Genomic DNA, 8650 nt, shown 5'->3' with positions numbered 1-8650 from the left:
TTTAAAAATAAAAACCCCCAGAAACGTCTGTATCTCCCACTTCCTTCAATAGACTAATGACCCCTTTGTAATCACAACCACCCTGTAAAGTAAGGTGAGCCTATGATAGAGGGGTTCACAACAACCACACCCCAAAGGTGAAAATCAATGTTACTCTGACTCTCTCTCCTGCTTGTTGGTTTCCTTTCACATCACCGCAAACTCCCCACTCTAAGCTCAGGCTTTGCCCTTTGATCTATCTCTTGCACAGAGCCCCCCCCTCCTTTGTTCTCCTAATGGCCCATCACCCAAGCGATCACCTCATCACCTCAACATGGGGAGCTAGTCTGGCTTATACTTTAACACCTGCTGGACCCAGGGGTTAGAAGGATCTCACATACAGCCTATTTCCTCCCTGCCTTCCCAGACATATCACACTACTATTCCTAGCACAATTCCAAATATTGCTGCTGACCTTTAAAGCCCTAAACCAGGCATCCCCAAACTTTGGCCCTCCAGATGTTTTGGACTTCAATTCCCATCCTCCCCTCCAGATGTTTTGGACTACAATTCCCATCCTCCAGATGTGTTGGACTACAATTCCCATCCTCCAGATGTTTTGGACTACAATTCCCATCCTCCAGATGTTTTGGACTACAATTTCCATCCTTCCCGACCACTGGTCCTGTTAGCTAGGGATCATGGGAGTTGTAGGCCAAAACATCTGGAGGGCCGCAGTTTGGGTGTGCCTGCCCTAAACAGCCTCGACCCTGTATACCTGAAGGAGCGTCTCCACCCCCATCGTTCAGCCCAGACACTGAGGTCCAGCGCTGAGGGCCTTATAGCGGTTCTCTTGCTACCAGAAAGGAGGTTACAGGGAACCAGGCAGAGGGTCTTCTCGGTAGTGGTGCCTGCCCTGTGGAATGCCCTCCCATCAGATGTCAAGGCAATAAACAACTATCTTACTTTTAAAAGACATCTGAAGGTGGCCCTGTGTAGGGAAGTTTTTCAATGTTTGATGCTGTATTGTGTTTTTAATATTCAGTTGGAAGCCGCCCAAAGTGGCTGGGGAAACCCAGCCAGATGGGTGGGGTATAAATAAATAGATAATAATAATTACTACTACTACTACAACTACTACTACTACTACTACTATAGGGCTTCTCCATCATCTCCTTGGAGAGCTTCATTTTCTGTGAAAGCCCTGAGGTCTGCAGTAACAAGCAGGTCAATCAATATTTGTGCTGAAGATAAAATGAGAAAAATGATGTCTCTTAGGATGACACCACCAAGAGGGCCTTGCAGTTTGACCTACTCCCATGGCTGGTGCATCATCACTGTGAATGAGACAAAGAGCAGGCAAAGGTTTGTTGCTGCTGCTGCTGCTGCTGCTGCTGCGGACAAGAATTTGTGTATCTGACAAAGCCATTAAGTGATTAATTGTTCAAATAAAGAACAGGTAGCACTTCCCTAAAACTGAATTGAGTAAACTATTTCTCAAACTTCTTTAGTTCATGCCCAACATCTCAACTTTGTGGGACTCCTCACACCTCCCATACATTTGGTGGGTGAGTGTGCGAAGGTTCTGTTAGGATTCGGCCGTCCCGGGGGCCAGCTGTTAGACTGGTCCCACAGGCCAAATATGTGATTGCTCTCACAAACGTGATGAACAACACACAAGTCAGTAAATAAGGCTTAACTGCTTTATTTACATATAAACAAATTGGGAGCTCTACATCATGGCTCCCTCTCTCTGGCATGACAGCCAGTGAAGAGAAAGAAGAAGAAGACAACAGTCCCACTTCAGGAACAGGACAGTAAGACAAACACCCTGTCTACTGTACGTCACTTCCACTCTGTGGGAATGAAAACACATACAGTCATATGATACACAATGACCCTATGACTGCAGGCGGGGAATGAATCCCAACAGGTTCTAGATGCAGCATGCATGAGCATCTGTCATAGAGCAGGGGTTCTTTAAGGGTGGTCCGTGGACCACCCTTGGTCCTCAAGCTTCACTCCTGTGGTCTGTGGCATGTCCTCATTAAATATCCATATTGATTTTCAATTGCATTTTTATTGCTGTCCTTTATGTCTTATGTTCTAACTTATAGTGTTACAGTTTGAATTCTATGGAATGCAACTTGTAATGCAATAGAATACAATATAAGAAATAAGAGAAGCAATTAAAAAAAACCAGTTAAAAGAATCTATCACCCTGCACAGCGCAGTACAGTTGCTACAACAGTTGCAGTTCAGCAACACCTGGAGGACCAAAGGTTTCCCCACACACGACAGCTAAGATGTAGATTCAGGATTAAGCATATGCAATGTTAAATAAATAAAACAAAACACCTTTAATTTTCATTTTTTGGGGAAACATTCTCCCCCTCCTCTAGCATTTTGTTAATTGCTTTCAAATACATTGTATCTTCATTTGAATGACATTTATGTTTGGTTTTCCAGTGATATCAGTGGAGATTTGCTCTGATGTTTGTGACTTTGTCTTTCGTATCCAAAGGACATGAAATGTGCATGTATTCTACATGCCAAAATGTAGGCATATTGGACAAATTTTAAAGGCTTTTAAAAAAAATTTTAACAGAGGGACATCCTATAATCATCTTATTATTTTCAAAGAGACCCACCCTGTCTTGTGATACATGTACCTTTGAGGTCTTCCATATAAGTGGAATGAAATTTCCAAGCATTTCAGTACCTGAAAAATTACAGGGAGATCGAGGGGGAAAATGTGAAAATGCAAGTAATTGTACCCACATTTGTTCTTCACATTCATTTTGCTTTTGTATTTTCATTTTTTTAAAAAAGAATGTCCACTCTCATTTATTTTTATTGATCCATGCATTTATACCAAACTGCAGGAGGCAGTGCAAGACAGGAGTGCCTGGCGTGCTCTGGTCCATGGGGTCACGAAGAGTCGGACACGACTAAACGACTAAACAACAACAATGCATTTATATTTCTGTGACGCTAGTCAGACTGAGGCACAGTACTTGGCCCAAGGTTACTAGTGAGCTTCATAGTCAAGTGGGGATCTGAACCCTGGTCTCCCAGGTCCTAGTCAGATATTTTCATTGCTGCACCGGTCTGAGAGATTGCTTTCCGGATTTCACAACAGATAGCCAGTTTAAATAAGATATCGCATTCTTACTGTTAAGACATGGGAGCCCCAGATACTGTGTGGGGCAGGGAGAGCGGGTGCCCCATGGCCACCCCACACAGCTATTATGGGTCAATATCTATTAGTCTCTGTTTAATAAAGTATTGACTTGCTCACAGTTTGTAGATAACAGATGAAGAAAAGATAGCCTAGCTGAAACAACTTTTTAGAACAATTGTTTCATCCCGGCAGACTTAGAGAACCCATCATTATCTGGAATAGAAAGGAGATGGAAGTAAGCAAAAGATCATTAGGCAGCCAAAAGTAAAAGGAATATCAATATATCCAAGCCAGGATACTGTTCAATGATATTGCGCTCACTAATCCAAGCTTTAACTGCGGGTATTATAGCGTGTTTGTTTATTGAAGAGAAATGGGCGGACAATAAAGGGGCTCACCAGCCTAGATTACATTTTAGTTGTTCAGAAGTGAATACCGTCTGGTCCAGAGTCCTTGTTCATTTGGAAGTTTGTAGGATCACGTTCATGTGAGTAGAAACTTTAGACCAAAATCTTGCCCACAGTGCACTAGTATGTTGTATGAACTTGAACTCTGTAAGCTGGAGAAAACCTTTGTTTAGTCGTTTAGTCGTGTCCGACTCTTCGTGACCCCATGGACCATAGCACGCCAGGCACTCCTGTCTTGCACTGCCTCCCGCAATTTGGTCAAACTCATGTTCGTAGCTTCGAGAACACTGTCCAACCATCTTGTCCTCTGTCGTCCCCTTCTCCTAGTGCCCTCAATCTTTCCCAACATCAGGGTCTTTTCCAAGGATTCTTCTCTTCTCATGAGGTGGCCAAAGTATTGGAGCCTGAGCTTCACGATCTGTCCTTCCAGGGAGCACTCAGGGCTGATTTCCTTAAGAATGGATAGGTTTGATCTTCTTGCAGTCCATGGGACTCTCAAGAGTCTCCTCCAGCACCATAATTCAAAAGCATCAATTCTTCGGCGATCAGCCTTCTTTATGGTCCAGCTCTCACTTCCATACATCACTACTGGGAAAACCATAGCTTTAACTATACGGACCTTTGTCGGCAAGGTGATGTCTCTGCTTTTTAAGATGCTGTCTAGGTTTGTCATTGCTTTTCTCCCAAGAAGCAGGCGTCTTTAAATTTCGTGACTGCTGTCACCATCTGCAGTGATCAAGGAGCCCAAGAAAGTAAAATCTCTCACTGCCTCCATTTCTTCCCCTTCTATTTGCCAGGAGGTGATGGGACCAGTGGCCATGATCTTGGTTTTTTTGATGTTGAGCTTCAGACCATATTTTGCGCTCTCCTCTTTCACCCTCATTAAAAGGTTCTTTAATTCCTCCTCGCTTTCTGCCATCAAGGTTGTGTCATCTGCATATCTGAGGTTGTTGATATTTCTTCCGGCAATCTTAATTCCGGCTTGGGATTCATCTAGTCCAGCCTTTCGCATGATGAATTCTGCATATAAGTTAAATAAGCAGGGAGACAATATACAACCTTGTCGTACTCCTTTCCCAATTTTGAACCACTCAGTTGTTCCATATCCAGTTCTAACTGTAGCTTCTTGTCCCACATAGAGATTTCTCAGGAGACAGATGAGGTGATCAGGCACTCCCATTTCTTTAAGAGCTTGCCATAGTTTGCTGTGGTCGACACAGTCAAAGGCTTTTGCATAGTCAATGAAGCAGAAGTAGACGTTTTTCTGGAACTCTCTAGCTTTCTCCATAATCCAGCGCATGTTTGCTATTTGGTCTCTGGTTCCTCTGCCCTTTCGAAATCCAGCTTGCACTTCTGGGAGTTCTCGGTCCACATACTGCCTAAGCCTGCCTTGTAGAATTTTAAGCATAACCTTGCTAGCATGTGAAATGAGCGCAATTGTGCGGTAGTTGGAGCATTCTTTGGCACTGCCCTTCTTTGGGATTGGGATGTAGACTGATCTTCTCCAATCCTCTGGCCATTGCTGAGTTTTCCAAACTTGCTGGCATATTGGGTGTAGCACCTTAACAGCATCATCTTTTAAAATTTTAAATAGTTCAGCTGGAATATCATCACTTCCACTGGCCTTGTTATTAGCAGTGCTTTCTAAGGCCCATTTGACTTCACTCTCCAAGGTGTCTGGCTCAAGGTCAGCAACCACACTACCTGGGGTGTACGAGACCTCCATATCTTTCTGGTATAATTCCTCTGTGTATTCTTGCCACCTCTTCTTGATGTCTTCTGCTTCTGTTAGGTCCTTACCACTTTTGTCCTTGATTATGGTAATCTTTGTACGAAATGTTCCTTTCATATCTCCAATTTTCTTGAACAGATCTCTGGTTTTCCCCATTCTATTGTTTTCCTCTATTTCTTTGCATTGCTCATTTAAGAAGACCCTCTTGTCTCTCCTTGCTGTTTTTTGGAAATCTGCATTCAGTTTCCTGTATCTTTACCTATCTCCCTTGCATTTTGCTTGCCTCCTCTCCTCCGCTATTTGTAAGGCCTCGTTGGACAGCCATTTTGCTTTCTTGCATTTCCTTTTCCTTGGGATGGTTTTCGTTGCTGCCTCCTGTATAATGTTACGAGCCTCCATCCATAGTTCTTCAGGCACTCTGTCCACCAAATCTAAATCCTTAAACCTGTTCCTCACTTCCACTGTGTATTCATAAGGGATTTGATTCAGATTGTATCTTACTGGCCCAGTGGTTTTTCCTACTTTCTTCAGTTTAAGCTGGAATTTTGCTATAAGAAGCTGATGATCTGAGTTACAGTCAGCTCCAGGTCTTGTTTTTGCTGACTGTATAGAGCTTCTCCATCTTTGGCTGCAGAGAATATAATCAATCTGATTTCGATGCTGCCCATTTGGTGATATCCATGTGTAGAGTCGTCTCTTGTGTTGTTGGAAGAGAGTGTTTGTGATGACCAGCTTGTTCTCTTGACAGAACTCTATTAGCCTTTGCCCTGCTTCATTTTGAACTCCCAGGCCAAACTTGCCAGTTGTTCCTTTTATCTCTTGATTCCCTACTTTAGCATTCCAATCCCCTGTAATGAGAAGAACATCCTTCTTTGGTGTCATTTCTAGAAGGTGTTGTAGGTCTTCATAGAATTGGTCAATTTCACTTTCTTCAGCACCGGTAGTTGGTGCATAAACTTGGATTACTGTGATGTTAAAAGGTCTGCCTTGGATTCGTATCGAGATCATTCTGTCATTTTTGAGATTGCATCCCATTACAGCTTTTGCCACTCTTTTGTTGACTATGAGGGCCACTCCATTTCTACTACGGGATTCTTGCCCACAGTAGTAGATATGATAGTCATCCGAACTGAATTCGCCCATTCCCTTCCATTTTAGTTCACTGATGCCCAGGATGTCGATATTTATTCTTGTCATCTCATTTTTGACCACATCCAGCTTACCTCCATTCATGGTTCTTACATTCCAGGTTCCTATGCAATATTTTTCTTTACAGCATCGGACTTTCCTTTCGCTTCCAGGCATATCCGCAACTGAGCGTCCTTTCGGCTTTGGCCCAGCCGCTTCATCAGCTCTGAATCTACTTGTACTTGTCCTCCGCTCTTCCTCAGTAGCATGTTGGACGCCTTCCGACCTGAGGGGCTCATCTTCCAGCGTCATAACTTTTATATGCCTGTTGTCTTTGTCCATGGAGTTTTCTTGGCAGGGATACTGGAGTGGCTTGCCAGTTCCTTCTCCAGGTGGATCACGTTTAGTCAAAACTCTCCACTATGACCTGTCCATCTTGGGTGGCCCTGCATGGCATAGCTCATAGCTTCTCTGAGTTATTCAAGCCCCTTCGCCACAACAAGGCATTGATCCATGAAGGGGGGAGAAAACCTACCTGTCACATTTCAAATAACATTCAAATAACAAATGTGGTTATTTGCCCTGCGTGGGAAATGTGACAGGAGAAAACCTACCTGTCACATTTCCCACGCAGGGCAAATAACCACATTTTTGGGTGGGGTGGGGTGGTGTTGAAGAAGAAAGGCAAATTTCTGGTGGGAGAGGGGACTATCAGCTGCTGCTTTCCCACCACAAGCAGTAGCCCACTAGATTGGTCCACAGATGCCTCAGTTTCAAACCTGGCTAGAAACCTAGAAAAAGTTTTCCAGGTTTTTACTTGGCTCATTGCCGTCACCCCATTTACCCTGATTTCCCAAGACTCTGGTAAACGAGTGCCAGTCTAACGATGCATGGTTAACAGGCCTTTAGATGGTGAGCAGAGATAATAATAATAATAATAAAAATACAAAACAGCAGAATTCATTTGTTCCTTGGACACTATTAAACTAGCATGAAGCAGTTTTTCTTCAGTCGATACTGAACTGCCATAATGGGGTTGTCAGCCTCGCTTCTCCATTTGTTATCAAAATGAGAGCTTGGGGGAAGCTGTCTTAAGTAATAATGATATGAAATCAACCTGCTATTTCTTTGTAATGAAGACACTGCACAAGAAATGAGCTGTAACTTAGGTGGCAATGTCTTGGTGGATCACATATAAAAATAGCATCCCTAGGTAAAAGGGGAATCCAATTTCCAGATAGGGCTGTTCATCTTGGGGGGGAGGGTTCATATCTCACTGAACATGTTGCTACTCTCCCACACTTAGTGGGCATGCATGCTTTTGTTCCCCTGTGAATCACTGTGACATATGTCAAAATACTGCCCAAAATTGTGTTATGTGAGCGAAATTCCTGTAATATTATGGCTTTCCAGGGAAGCGATACCACACACACACCAGAAACAATTAACATGGAAATGAGCACGAAACTTACACTAGATTCTACTAAATTTCTGGAAGTGGATCATGTGAAAGATCATATGAAACATGAAAATTATCAAGTAAGAAAACACCAGTAAGATGGAATAAAGTGCTATCTGAATGCAGCCATCATTGGGACAACTCACTCAACACCGCTCCTCTTAAAGCAGGGTTGAGAAACCTGCATTGTGTGGACTAATTCCATATGCCTACTCAAAGCAGACCCATTGAAAACAATGGACTTAAGTTAGTCATATAATCAGTTACAATGGCCTTCTTTTTGGAAAGTTCTGGGCAGTTTGAAAGAGTGGTTGCTGCTTGCAGTAACATTACCTCCATTTCCAGTGAACAGGTTTAGCAAATAATCTGTAATCTCTATTGCTTCAAAAACCTACAGAACTTGTTTAACCAGAGGCAACAGCAGGACAAAAGAAACCTGTGTAAAATAGCACATTTTTGGAGGGCAAGGCTGCAAACCATTTTTTAGCCAGAACATAGGAAACGACCTTATAATGAGTCATAACAGCTCATCTCTACATATTTCCTGTGGGCCAGATCCATATCTCTTCTACTCACTTCTGGGCCAAGTTTGACAGATGGGCAGCTCCATCCACCCTTTCTAATATAGGATGACTGGGCCGGATCAGGACAATGGCCCACCTAGGCCTGCATTCTGCTCTCACAGTGGCTAACCAGATGCCTGTAGGAAGCACGCAAGAGGACCTGAATGCAAAAACACTCTGCCCACCTGTCATTCCCAG

The sequence above is a fragment of the Zootoca vivipara genome, chromosome 2, assembly GCF_965207765.1.
Source record: "Zootoca vivipara chromosome 2, rZooViv2.hap1.1, whole genome shotgun sequence".
NCBI lineage: Eukaryota > Metazoa > Chordata > Lepidosauria > Squamata > Lacertidae > Zootoca > Zootoca vivipara.
Note: the sequence above shows the minus strand (reverse complement) of the source record.